We start from the raw sequence: 14,450 nt of genomic DNA, 5'->3' as shown, positions 1-14,450 counted from the left end.
TTTTTTTACCACTACTATTCCTTTATATTGGCTTTTAAAATGTAACAATTCAGCAATTTAGAATTGAAAGGTTCAGCACCGGGAAACACTTTTTGAAAGATAAAAAGTGCATTTTATATACAACTATATTATTATTATTATTCAGGATTTATATAGCGCCAACAGTTTGTGCAGCGCTTTACAATATGAGGGCAGACAGTACACTTATGCCCCGTACACACGAGCGGACTTTTCGACATCCAAACTCCGACGGACTGAGTCCGGCGGACTATCCGCTCGTGTGTGGGCTGCAACGGACTTTAGCTTCGCAAAAGTCTGACGGACTTTAGAAATGAAGCATGCTTCAAATTTTCCCGACGGAACTCCGCCGGACCCGGTCCCCTTCGAAAAATTCGCTCGTGTGTGTGCTACTCCGACGGACTAAAACCGACGCTAGGGCAGCTATTGGCTACTGTCTATGAACTTCCTACGTCGAATCCAGTCGTACGTCATCACGTTCGACTCCGTCGGAGTTTGGTGTGATGGTGTGTGGTCAAGTCCGTTCGGTCGAAAAGTCCGCCAGAACTCCGGCGGAACTCCGCTAGAACTCCGTCGGAAGTCTGTCAGACTTAATCCCTCTCGTGTGTACGGGGCATTACAATACAAATCAATACAGGAGGGATCAGAGGGCCCTGCTCGAGCTTACAATCTAGAATTATATGTTTCAGACCCAAATGGGGAGGAATGGGGGACATTGCTCCAAAATCAGGGACAGTCCCTCGAAATCAGGGACAGTTGGGAGCTATGCTATGTATCCGAGGTCACGTGACACGATCCGGTCGCCGCTGGTCCTTGTTTGGGTTTTATGCCGTACGATGACTCAACGTCCTCCTGCTCCGTGCCCTGCCCCCAGTATTCTATGATTCATCTCTGGAACTTCCCTTTGTTTTGTTAGGACGGTTTATGATGAGAACTAACAATCATTTACATAAAGTGAAAGTAAAAGTAGCCACGCTGCTGCTGCTGCTGCTGCTGTCGTCTCTGTTCCTGTTGCTCCCATTCTGGTAAGTCATCAGCTTTGCCTACAAATTATTAAACGTTGAGAAAACATAATTATCCACATTATCCTTCAAATATTCTTTTCGGGGGGTTTCTGCCGAGTCCATATAGTCGTTACTGTGTCTGGTGTAGTGGGCAGGAGAGGGGAGGGGGGGGGGGGTGGTTAGGTGGACTTAGAGGAGACATCAGTATCGGTAGAAGGGTCTGGGCACCCAGAAGAACGTAGGAGAGAGGGCACAGCTCTACGTCACACTGTTAGAAGTCTAAAGAAAGGCAACACATATCCCTTTCATTTTGGATGGGGAAGTAGGGAAGGGTTGTTTTTATTTATTTAATTTTTTTAGTATATGTGAACCCTTAGGGTCGCTTCACACAGGGGCGACCCGTCAGGCGACTTAGCCGCCTGACAATTCGCGTCCCGCTCTATGCAATGGAACTGTTCTAATCAGAGCCACTCAAGTCGCTCCGACTTAGAATAAGGTTCCTGTACGACTTTTTGGGCGACTTGCATTGACTTCTATACAGAAGTCATTTCGCAAGCTGCCGCTAAAGTCGGATCCCGGGCGCCTGAGGTAGTCGCGCTGCAAGTCGTGCTGCATTAGTGTGAACGGGCTCTTACCTTGTAAAACAACCCATTCAGTTTAAAGTAGAAATATAAAACAAATTACTTGTGTGCATATGTTATATGCACTATATCAGGGATATGCAATTAGCGGACCTCCAGCTCTTACAAAACTACAAGTCCCATGAGGCATAGCAAGACTCTAACAGCCACAAGCATGACACCTAGAGGCAGAGGCATGATGGGACTTGTAGTTTTGCAGCAGCTGGAGGTCCGCTAATTGCATATCCCTGCACTATATTATCAAAAGTATTGGGACACCTACTTTACACGCACACTCATTATTATTATTATACAGGTTTTATATTGCGCCCACAGTTTACGCAATGCTTTACAACATGAGGGTAGACAGTACAAGAAATAGGAAGATGGGAGCACAAAGAAGATACCAGGGGAAAACAAAGAAGATACCAAATAGATATCAACAGGTCGGACTTTTAAAGCGGAGGTCCACCCTAAAATGGACCTTCCGCTCATCAGAATCCTCCCCCCCTCCAGCGCCACAATTGGCACCTTTCAGGGGGGAGGGGGGTGCAGTTACCTGGATAATCCAGGTAACTGCACCCACTTCCGGGATAGCTGTCTGCGGAAAGGGGCGTAGATTACGCCCCTTTCCGCAAGTGCCCGCCCCTTTGCGCAAGTGCCCCGCTGCCTGCTGGGAAACACACAGATCCCAGAGGCAGCGGGGACCGTCCTGATTGCGCCACGCGACTCGCGCATGCGCAGTAGGGAACCGGGAAATGAAGCCGAAAGGCTCCATTTCCTGATTCCCATACCCAAGATGGCGGCGGCAGCACCCGAGTGTCGATCTAGAGATCGGCTTCGGGTGCCGACATCGCGGGCACGCTGGACAGGTAAGTGTCACTATTTTAAAAGTCAGCAGCTGCAGTATTTGTAGCTGCTGACTTTAAAAAAAAAAAAAAACGCGGAGTCCCGGCGGACTCCCGCTTTAAGGCATGGAAGCAAATAGGAGAGTAGAAAAAAAATATTTATTTTATTGAAAAATACAATATCATAACAGTGTTCAAAACAATATAAAAATGATATGAAATGATATAATTTGTACATTGAGCCCTTGCTGCGTTGCGTCAAGGGCTCAATCTACAAATTCTATCATTTTTATTTGGTATCTTCTTTGTTTTCCCTTGCTAGACAGTACAAATGCAATACAATAGGAATCCGAAGGGCCTTGCTCATTAGAACTTACAATCTAATGCCGCATACACACGCGATCGGACTTTCCGGCGGACCAGAGTCCGTCGGACAATTCGGTCGTGAGTGGGCTCCAGCGGACTTTTTCTTCCCAAAAGTCCGGCGGACCTAGAAATAAGATTGGCTTCAAATTTGTCCGCCGGACTCGGCTTTTAGGCCCCATTCACACCTGTAGCTTGAAGCCTGAAGCTACAAAAAGCTGGAGGGGAAAAAAATCTATTATTCTCAATGGAGATGGTTCATATCTCCTCATAATCCTCCCTAGGATAGACAGCTCCCTTTATTTATACTGTAAATATGGATTACAAAGAAAGGTGGAGGCTTCAGAATCAGACACTTGTATTCTTTCAAAAGAACCAATCACACACATGGATATATTCAAAAAGAATTCCAGTAGTGACGTGTGCAGAGCCATGCTGCAAGCGTCTTGTGAGACACAAAGGAGTGATTAGGAGGGCAATCAAGGGGTTAACTGTGTGCCTAACAAGTGTATGCAAGTGTATGTGTGCTGCTTTTACTGGAAGATCTTGTTGGGCCTCTCCTTGCTTTCAGTTCTGAACAGTAACTGAAAGCAGAGAGAAATGCAGCTAGAATCTGGGTGTTGTGTTTACAAACACACACATTTCTGTGCTGCTATTGGCCACAGCCGTTCAGCAAGTATACAGCCAAAATCATTGGATGTAACCTGCTGACAAACTCGTGTTGTCCAATCACAAAAAAAAAAAAAAATGGCCTTAAAAGCCCCATACACACTATTAGATTTTCTGCAGATTTTTGTCTGCAGATTTTACCAAAACCATATAATATGAGGTCAAACCTTTATGCCGCGTGCACACGACCGTACTTTCTGGCAGAATAAACTCTGACCGAACGGACTTGCCCACACAATCACACCAAAGTCCGTTCGTTTCGAACGTGATGACGTACCACGGGACTAGAAAAGGAAGTTCAATAGCCAGTAGCCAATAGCTGCCTTTGTGTCGTATTTGGTCCGTTGGACCAGCACACAGAAGAACGGTTTTCCCGATAGGAATTGAGTCCGTCGGAAAGATTTAAAACATGTTCTATTTCTAGGTCCATCAGAATATCGTCCGCTGAAGCCCACGCACGATCGGAATATCCGATTAAATGATTACGTCGGACCTTTTCTGCTGGAAAGTCCGGTCATGTGTACGCGGCATAAGGCCCCATTCACACCTGAGCATAGCGTTTTCAGGCAGAAAATCGCGTGATTTTACCGCGGTTTTTGCAGCGTTTTTACCACGATTTTGCAGCGTTTTTTGCCTTGATTTTGTGCAGGACAAAAGGTCACAATGTAAAAAGAAGAAAAACTCCCAAATCTGCCCGATTCGATGGACAAAAAAGGGTCCAGAACTAGTTTGAGCTTCAGGCGTTAAGCTTCAGGCAACTTGGAGTAGAGATGTGAACCATCTCCATAGAGAATAATGGATTTTTTCCCCTCCAGCGTTTTGCAGCTTCAGGCTTCAAGCTACAAAATGCTCAGGTGTGAATGGGGCCTTAGAGTTTTAATTTGTTTGCAGTCAGGCAGGCCCCTGCACTACATGGTTTTGGTAAATATGAAGACAAAAATCTGCAGAAAATCTAATAGTGTGTATGGGGGCCTTAGATATATTTTACCTACTTGCTGTCTGGGGCAGTTTTTAAAATGTTCACACACATGTTAAAAATCTGCATTTATTTATTTATTTTTACTTAACCGGTTCCCCACCAGCGCACGCCGATGTACGTCGGCAGAATGGCACGGGCAGGCATATTGGCATACAGGTATGTCCAATCTTCAATGCCGCCCTGCCATCGCGAGCACGCCGCCAGCGGCGCGCTCGCGTGCCGGTCGGGACCCCCGTAAGTCCGGTCGCAGGTGCCGCAGACTCGATCGCCGCGGGCATACCCGCGATCGTCTCACGGGACGGCTGAATGGAGGAAATCCAGTGTAAACAACATTTCTCCATTCTGCCTAGCAACTAGTGACGCTGATCTCTGCTCCATGTGATTGGAGCAGAGATCAGTGTTCACTAAATGAAAGCCCAACCCCCCCACAGTTAGTAACACACCCCTAGGAACACTAAACCCCTACACTGCCACCCACTGGTTAACCCCTTCACTGCCAGTGTCATTTACACAGGAATCGCTGCATTTATATAGCAGTGATTATTGTATAAATGACAATGGTCCCAAAAATGTGTCAAAAATGTCTGATGTGTCCGCCACAATGTCGCAGTCACAATTAAAATCGCTGATCGCCGCCATTACTAGTAAAAAAAAAAAAATTATTAATAAAAATGCCATAAAACTATCCCTATTTTGTAAACGCTATAACTTTTGCGCAAACCAATCAATAATCACTTATTGCGATTTTGTTTACCAAAAATATGTAGAAGAATACGTATTGGCCTAAACTGAGGGAAAAAAATGTTTTTTTATATATTTTTGGGGGATATTTATTATAACAAAAAGTAAAAAATAATGCGTTTTTTTCAAAATTGTCGCTCTATTTTTGTTTATAGCGCAAAAAATAAAAACCGCAGGGGTGAACAAATACCACCAAAAGAAAGCTCTATTTGTGGGAAAAAAAGGACGTCAATTTTGTTTGGGAGCCACGTCGCACAACCGCGCAATTGTCAGTTAAAGCGACGCAGTGCCGAATCGCAAAAAGTGGTCTGGTCTTTGACCAGCAAAATGGTCCGGTCTGTAAGTGGTTAAACCCCCCCCAAACATGATATATTAAAGCGGAGGCCCTGAAGAATAAAATGGCAGCTTTTGCAATTTTTTTATTTCACATTTCACATTCACATATTTCATATTTTTATCTTATTTTCATGAGCCCATTTATCTCTAAACTAATAGCTCGTAGAAGGCTTTTCAAAGCATCCCCTATGGACAATGTTATGTACTGCAAAGTTTGAGTAACAAAAAAAACGAAAATGAATTTTAGTACACCGAAACACAATATAATACAATGGCAAGATATTAATTATGATATTGCATTGATTAAATGGATACCAAACAAGTCAAGACTAATGCCCCATACACACGGGCGGACATTCCGACCACAAAATCCGTCACATTTTTTCCAACGGATTTTGGCCGAAACTGATGTTGCATATACACGGTCGGACAAAGTTGTCGGAAAATCCGATTGTTCGGAACAAGGTGACATTCGTTGCGTGCGACGGGACTACGTAGAGGCTAGTAGCCAATAGCTTTGGTCTCGTAATTTGATCAGATAATGCGTGGCACTTTGTCTGTCGGAATTCTCTACAAACGATCAGAAAAAGTCTGATTGGATTTTTTTGGCGGAAAATTTTAGATCCAGCTCTCAAATTTTTTCCGTCTGAGTTTCCGACGGAAAAAGTCCAATAGAGCCCACACATGATCTTTCCGACAATATAATCCGATCGGACCTTTTCCGTCTCAATTTCCGACCGTATGTACGGGGCATAAAGCTGTGCATGCTTATGAAATGGGAACCAACTGCGGTGTGTTTGCATTTGTGTGTATGCACTGGGGGACTGAGATGGTTTTACATTTTTTTAAATTATTTTTATTTATTTTATTTCAATTTTTTTTTACACTTTTAAATTTTTTTTTTTCATGTAACTTGATTGCTAACAAGTGCTCTCAAGCTTTGGGCAGTGACAAGTCCTCTTTATTGAGATATCAGACCGCTGATGTCTCCCCTGGTTTCTAAAGCAACTAATCAAGCACAGATCATGCTTGGTTTGCTGCTTTCCTGGTTGTAACAGCTCTGAAACCGGAAGTGACAAAGTAATCATCACTTCCGGGTTCATTTGTCACAGAGATTGGAGAATGGGAAGTAGGGTTGCTATCTTTTTTATAAGCCAAACCTGAAAACGTTAGTGGCCTGGGACACCTTTGAATGCCCCAAGGAGAGTAGTAATGCGGTGCCCATAGTGTGCTGCAGCAAACGGTGGGTGTGGCCAAATTGATCTTGCTGACACCATCACCCGAAACCTGCCCCCAGACAGCTGCCCGCAGCACCGGGATGACAATTGATATGTGTATGTGACTATCTTGGTTACAGCCCAGTATGAATAATGTGTCCGGGTTTCAGTCCACCAGAACCCGGACACATGATTCCAAAACCCAGACTGTCCGGGTGAATCCCGGACAGGTGGCAACCCTAGTCGAAAGCTGTCCCAGCCGCTTACTGCAGTCCCAGGCTCCCCCGAGAAATGGAAGAGCCAAGGAACCACCTGGATTACTTTTATAAAACAGCCTATCGCTGGCTGAAAAAAAAAAAAATACCATGCAACTGCAGATGCGATCTTGTAATAAGCACTTGCTGACAGGGATTTAGACCCCTTTCACACTGGAGGCATTTTTCAGGCGCTTTAGCGCTAAAAATAACGCTTGAAAAAAGTCTCATTTGCAATCCCGGTGTGAAAGCCCAAGTGCTTTCATACTGGAGCAGTGCGCTGGCAGGATGTAAAAAAAAAATCCTACAAGCAGCTTCTTTGAGGCGCTTTAGGAGCGGTGTATACCGGAAAGTCCGGTCGTGTGTATGCTGCATAATAAAAGTGATCAGAAGCAACAGTGTAAAAATAATATAAAAAAATATATTAAAAAAAATGCTAAAAAAAACTACAATTTTAACGCGTCCCAGTCCCTGCGTGTTCACACACCAAAGAAAACACATACGTAAGTTGCGCCCTCGAATGTAAACAGTGTTCAAAAAACGTGAGTTATCACTGCGATCGTTAGAGTGAGAGCAATAATTCAAGCAAAAGCCCATCTCTGTAATGCCCTGTATACACAGTCGGACATTCCGACCACAAAATCCGTTGGATTTTTTCTGACGGATTTTGGCCAAAACTTGTCTTGCATACACACGGTCGCACAAAGTTGTCGGAAAATCCGATTGTTCGGAACGAGGTGATGTACAAAACGTACGACGGGACTATGTAGAGGCCAGTAGCTTTCATCTCCAAATCTTTTCTGAGCATGCGTGACACTTTGTGCGTCGGAATTTTCTACACGCGATCGGAAAAAGTCTGATCGGATTTTGTTGTTGGAAAATTTTAGATCCAGCGCTCAAACTTTTTCCGTCGGAAATTCAGACAGAAAAAGCCCGATAGAGCCCACACACGATCGGATTTTCCGACAACATAATCTTATCGGGCTTTTTCCATCGCAATTTCCGACCGTGTGTACAGGGCATTAACTGTACCACGGGCTGGTAACTCGCCTATGGAGATTTTTATGTACCCTAATTTGACGCCATTCCACGAGTGTGCGCAATTTTAAAGCGTGACATGTTAGGTATCTATTTGTTCAGTGTAACATCATCTTTCACAATATAAAAAAATATAATAATATTAAAAAAAAATTGGGCTAACCTGTTTTCATTTTTTTTTTTTTTTATTCAGTGAAGTGTATTTTTCCCCCAAAAAATTGCGTTTGAAAGGCCGCTGCGCAAATACCATCTGACATACAATTTTGCAACGACCGCAATTTTATTCTCTAGGGTCTTTGTTAAAAAAATGTATACATAATGTTTCAGGGAGTCTAAGTAATTTTCTAGCAAAAAATACAAGTGTCAGAAATAGCCTTGGTCTTGAAGTGGTTAAATAAAAATAGTGAACAAGAAAATCTTGCCATCATGCAGCACTGAGACAGTTTTAGATATAAATACACTTCAGTTTCAGTTTAGACATGAGTGCGCATTAAGATTGCATTTTTTTCTTGCCCATTTTTCAGAGAATATGAATGATATTACACCAAGAAAGACACGCTAACCACAAAAACGTTTCTTTCATTTATGGTTAGTGTTTGGCTGAAGCCATTTATTATCAATCAGCTGTGTTTACACTTCAGCCATTTTGCAGGCCAAAGACAAGACCAGAGCACTTTTTGGCGATTCGGCACTGCGTGGCTTTTTTTGTTCAATAGTTTTTTATTGAAAGTAAATATGCATGTTACAGGACATGGAAGTTACATTCGCAAAGTGTCCATAATAATACAACATGTGATAACAAGATAACAACTTGCTATAAAACATAGAGTAAACATAGCACGATGTCAATAAAGTCATAAAATCAACATGACAGAATATAAGCATTAAAGGAGATCAACCCTTTGCCCCAGGTACCCCAAATGGGAACACACTGTACGCAAGAGCAAGGCAACACCTCCGCTCGGAGGGAAACAATAACGTCTATCGTTGTACCATCCCTGGTATATTCTGTAATTGTTATGAGAAAGGTAAATCGGCATATGGATATGAAACAGGAAACAGCAACAGTAAACCCAAGGGATAAGGACAAGGAAGAGATACCCGAATGATAGCCATTTGGCTATCGTGCGGGTTCTATATTTAAGAAGAGGGGAGAGGAGGAGAATGGCGAGAGGGAAAGATACAAAGTCTCCAACAGGCAGGATCTGTTGTGGGGCTATATCTGTGAATCTGCGTTGGGGTGATGTACCACCTAAGATTTATCTTGAAGGAGAGGTCCCATAAATTCACCGATTTTGTTGCTAGAAAAGTGGCTCGCAGTGCAGTACGCCATTGCTGTGAGGAATATGAGGTACCTAGCTCTCTTTCCCACTTAAGCATAGGGGGTAATTTCTCAAAGATGTCTTTACCATCTAGTAATGTATAGAAGAGGGAAATTCCTTTGGTAGATGTTGAAGCGTTGGAAAAGTATGCCCAAGACATTTTAGGTATAGTACGGCGTAAGGAGGGGGTTCAAATTAGGCAGTGTGATATTCTGATATAATTAAAGTATTTCTTAGCAGGGAGCGAGAATTTATTTTGCAAGGAGGTGAAAGAAGGAACAAAGTTATTATCGTATAGGTCATTGATATGTCTAATACCCTTATTTTTCCAAGAGGAAAGTTGTATGTCTTGGGTCAGAAGGGAAAGTGCTTCAATGGGGAGGGGGATTGTGCAAGTGGGAACCGAAGTATGAAAGTGCGTCGATAAGTAAGTGAATGCTGTTACCGATTCCTTTATGGTTGGTGATAGTAGATGGTCAGATGACTTAAGTCTGGGAGTAGATATTAGCCAATTATGTAAATTATTACCTAATACCTGAGAAGCTTCCATGGCACATCAGTGAGTGTGAGGGTCAGGAGTAAACCAGGCCTTGAGCTGAGCCAAGTGAGCCGCAATGTAGTAGTCTCTAATTATGATATATCCCAGGCCACCTACTTTTCTGTGTTTCATGAGTATGTGTCGCGCCACTCTAGATTTCTTCCCTTGCCATATAAATTTGTGAAGTATTGATTGAATCTGTTTGAAGAAGAAAGTCGGTATAGGTATGGGTAATGCTCGGAATAAGTATAGCAGCTGGGGAAGCTTGAGCATTTTGAATGCTGCAAGTCTACCTGAGCTGGACAGTGTGAGTTTGGAGATATTCGCTAGATCAGTGGAAAGTGTGGTGAGGAAAGGAATGAAATTCGATTTGTATAGATCTTTGGTAGTGCTTGATAAGCCGCGTACACACGGGCGGACTGTCTGGCCAACTTAGTCCGTCGAAACACATTTCAGCGGACAGTCCACTCGTGTGTGGGCTTCAGCGGACTTTTTCAGCGTGCAGTCTGATGGACTAAGTATTTCGGAATTTTCGAAATACTGTCCGTCCTACTTTGGTTTCAGCGGACAATCCGCTGGTTTCAGCGGACAATCCGCTTGTCAGTAGGCTAGTTCGACGGACTAAGTATGGCGCATGCTCAGAAAGGATTTACACGGCGAAAGGTTGCATTGCTGTGTATTGGAATTCCGATTTCTAGTCCCGTCGTACGTGCTGTACACGTCATCGCGCAAGCTTTCGACGGACTGTTTGTTCATCCGTGTGTGGTCAAGTCCGTTCATTCGAAAGTATGACGGACTGTCCGTCGGATTGTCTGACGGACTAAGTTGGCCATACAGTCCTCCCGTGTGTACGCGGCTTTAGGTTAATGCCCAGATAAGTGATGGAGTTTGCAGACCATGTATAGGGGTAGTGGTCGCATAGGTGCTGTTGCTGGTTTGGAGGTAATGCTAAGGGCAATATGTAAGACTTGGATGCATTGATTTTATAGTAGGATACACAACCAAATTCATTTAATAAATTTTGTACCGAAGCCAGGGAAGAGGAAGGGTTGGTCAATGAGAGGATCTCGTCATCGGCAAAAAGACTAATTTTATGCTCTCTGTCTCCAATGCTAATACCTGAGATATTTGGTTGGGATCTGACTTTAGCTGCAAGGGGTTCTATTAGTAAATCAAAGATTAGGGTGGAGAGGGGGAATCGCCCTGACGAGTGCCATTTGTTATACTAAATTCATTGGATAACATGGATGAGCAGTATACCTGTGCTGATGGGGAGGAGTAAAGGGCTAAGATTGCTAATAGAATATGGCCTTGGAATTCAAATTATTCCAATGTTTGTTTAAGATATTGCCAGTGAACCCTATCGAATGCCTTTCTCCCCATCCAAAGATAGAAGCAGAGAAGGCACTCGATGGGTCCCTGTATAGTGAATGATATTAATCTTTCGACGGGTCGCATCAGATGTTGGCGTCCTTTAATAAAACCGGATTGGTCAGAGTGTATCAATAGTGGCATTATGTCATTTAGTCTATGTGCTATAACTTTGGCATATAGTTTTACGTCATGGTTGAGCAAGGAAATAGGTCGGAAATTTTGTGTCAAAGTGGGTTCCTTCCCTGGCTTCGGTATAGTGACAATTAGTGCTTTCAACATTTCCTGGGGGAAAGAGGCAGAAGGAGGCACAAAACCATCAGGGCCTGGTGCTTTGTTGTTGGGTAGCGATTGGATAGCCCTCGTGATTTCTGCCGATGTGAATGGCGCATTTAGTTTGTCTAGTTGAAAGGAGGTTAAGCTAGGTAGACTAATTGAGTCTAGGAACACTTTAATTTGCCCTGACGAGGGTTGGGGTTGAGTCGGATCGGACTTCAAGTTATAGTGAGCTGTAGTATGCACTAAAAGCATTGGCAATGGCTTGTGGGTTGGTCAATTTAGCATTAGTATGAGGATAATAAATGAAGGGCGGTTGGGTTTTAGAGGAGTACCCCTTGATCCAGTGGGAGAGTAATCTACCTGGTTTATTTTTCTCTGCATAGAACTTCATTTTAAGCCGCCTTTGTTATTTGTCATGGGATTCTAAGCCCCTGTACACGCTGTCGGAGATTTCGACAACCAAATCCGTCGGATTTTGTCCGTCGGATCTTGTCCGAAACTGTTGCATACACACGGTTGGACTAAGTTGTCGAAAAATCCGATCATTCAGAACGTGATGACGTAATTTTGTTACGATGGGACTAGTAGCCAATAGCTTTGATGTAGGAATTTGATCTGAGCATGCAGGGCACTTGGTCCGATCAAAATTCTCTACACATGATCGGAGTATGTCCTATCGAACCAGTTGGTCGGAAAATATTTCCAACAAGTTGGAAAATTGGGTCCGACGGATATTCCGACGGAATCAGTCCGATGCATACCACACACAGTCAGATTATCCGACAACACGGTCCGATAGGACACATTCCGACGGATTCTCTGACCGTGTGTAAAAGGGCTAAGAGTAGAGATCTAAGGTCCAGTCTGAGAGCAATAAGTTTTGACTTAAGCGTTTGTGTAGGATTCTGCTTGTTAAGGAGATCAGTAGAGTGTATTTCTGCCAGTAGCTCGTTCATTCGCTGCCTCCTCTGCCTCCTATCCCGAGCTCCCAATTGTATAAAGAGTCCACGCATAAATGCCTTATGTGCGGACCATAAAACAGATGGATCATTGACTGAATTTTCATTATGTTCAAAAAAAGAAATTGGACTGTCCTCTAGTATTTGGGCATAAGGCAAAAATTGCAGAATTTTAGTGTTCACTCTCCACAGGTAGGTCGGAGCACTTCTGACAGTGTCCTCAACAATTATACTTACAGGGGAGTGGTCAGACCACGATGTTAGATGTATAGTAGAAGCAGAGATTTTTTGTAAAGTCCATTGGTCTGTGAGGAAGAGATCAATTCAGGAATACGAATTATGGCAGGGGGAAAAAAAAGTGAAGTCCTTTTCATATGAATGGGTGCATCTCCATACATCATAAAGTCCCAGATCATGTAAAAGAGAGTTCAATAGTGATTTAAAGATCTATATAGAGGAATTAGGACCCCCTTCCACCTGCTGGTGACCCCTCTAGTGATTTAAAGATCTATATAGAGGAATTAGGACCTCCTTCCTCCTGCAAGGGGTCCCTTTAGTGATATAAAGGTCTATTTAGGGGAATCAGGACCTCCTTCCTCCTGCTGGTGATCCCTCCAGTGATGCATCCTAGTATCCTATTTGCTTTTTCCATTGCCTGGTCACACTGTTTGCTCATTTTGCAATCATCTGAAATAAGCACCCCCAAATATTTTTCTTCTGTAGTGCTGGCTAACACTGTACCCCCAATGTTGTACTCTCTCAGGGGATTCTTTTTCCCTAGGTGCATTATTTTACATATTTTAGAAATATTGAACTGCAGTTTCCAATGCTTTGACCAATTTTCCCAGCAATGCCAAATTCTGTTCCATGTTACACACACCTCCAGGGATATCACCCTAATACACACCTTTGTATCATCAGTAAAAAGACATTGTCATCCCTATCAATCATCTCAAATCAACTATTGCCACCCCATTATTACCACATACAGTTAATGTAATCTAAAAACAGTCCCATAAATTTTTTCTATTCAGAAGAAATGTAATCTAGAAACAGTCCCATAAAATCCCGCTATTCAGAACATAAAAAGTTTCTCCTTGTCATGTAGGAAGGGATGGGAGGCAGAAGTAGGTTTGTTACCAGATACAGAATGATCTGACACCCTGTCAGTGATACCTATAATGTCTACTGTATATCCCACACTAAGAAACATACTCAACTCTGCATCAGATCTATCACACTCCACACCTAGGCACACCAGACGCACGTGTATGTTCGTATGTGCATGGGGTTGGAAGAATCTGACATTTTTTTGGGGGGAGGGGGATGGGTTAGGTGGTTGGGTGTTTTTTTGATTTTTATACACTAAACTTTATTATACATTGGGCAGGGGTCTCCAAACTTTTTAAACAAATGGCCAGTCTATTGTCCTTTTATACTTTAGGGAGACCGGACTGTGGCCAGCTTGAATAGAACATTTTCCAGGCATCAGTGGGAGTAAACAGTGCCCCATCTTTGATATTTGCCCCATTGTTAGTGCCAGTGGCATGAATTATGCCCCATTTTTGGTGTCAGAGGGCAGAATAGTGTCTCATATAAGTGAGAGGAATAGTGCCCCAAGGGCCAGATAAAGGCAAGCAAAGAGCTGCATCTGGCCCCCAGGCCACAGTTTGGAGACCCCTGGCATAGGGGACAAAAAGTCCTCTATGCAGATACTACGCTGGTGTGTCAGGTTCTATTTATTGAGAAGTCTTTTTTTACTAAGTTACATTGGTGCAGCTTGGACCATGTGCCATTCCTGGCCGATCCCTGTGCATGCTAAAAAGGACTATATTAGGCACCACTACTGCTATGATCTCCACGAGCTTCCAGGTCCTGCGTTGCATGAGGGGCA

General features: G+C 43.4%; 1 protein-coding gene across 1 annotated transcript in view; it reads left to right on the top strand.

The window, feature by feature from the left end:
* Window positions 1-980: 980 nt before the first annotated feature.
* Window positions 981-14,450, top strand: part of LOC143961396 (protein mono-ADP-ribosyltransferase TIPARP-like) — a 58,989-nt gene continuing 45,519 nt past the window's right edge. Inside the window, exon 1 of the mRNA XM_077470663.1 lies at window positions 981-1,043. The gene's annotated coding sequence lies outside the window, so the exon portion shown is untranslated. The remainder of the gene's footprint in view (window positions 1,044-14,450) is intronic.

This window comes from Lithobates pipiens, unplaced genomic scaffold (assembly GCF_037356315.1).
Source record: "Lithobates pipiens isolate NorthernLeopardFrog02 unplaced genomic scaffold, aLitPip1_a1.2 Scaffold_8, whole genome shotgun sequence".
Taxonomy (NCBI): domain Eukaryota; kingdom Metazoa; phylum Chordata; class Amphibia; order Anura; family Ranidae; genus Lithobates; species Lithobates pipiens.
Note: the sequence above shows the minus strand (reverse complement) of the source record. Positions and strands in the feature narration are given on the sequence as shown.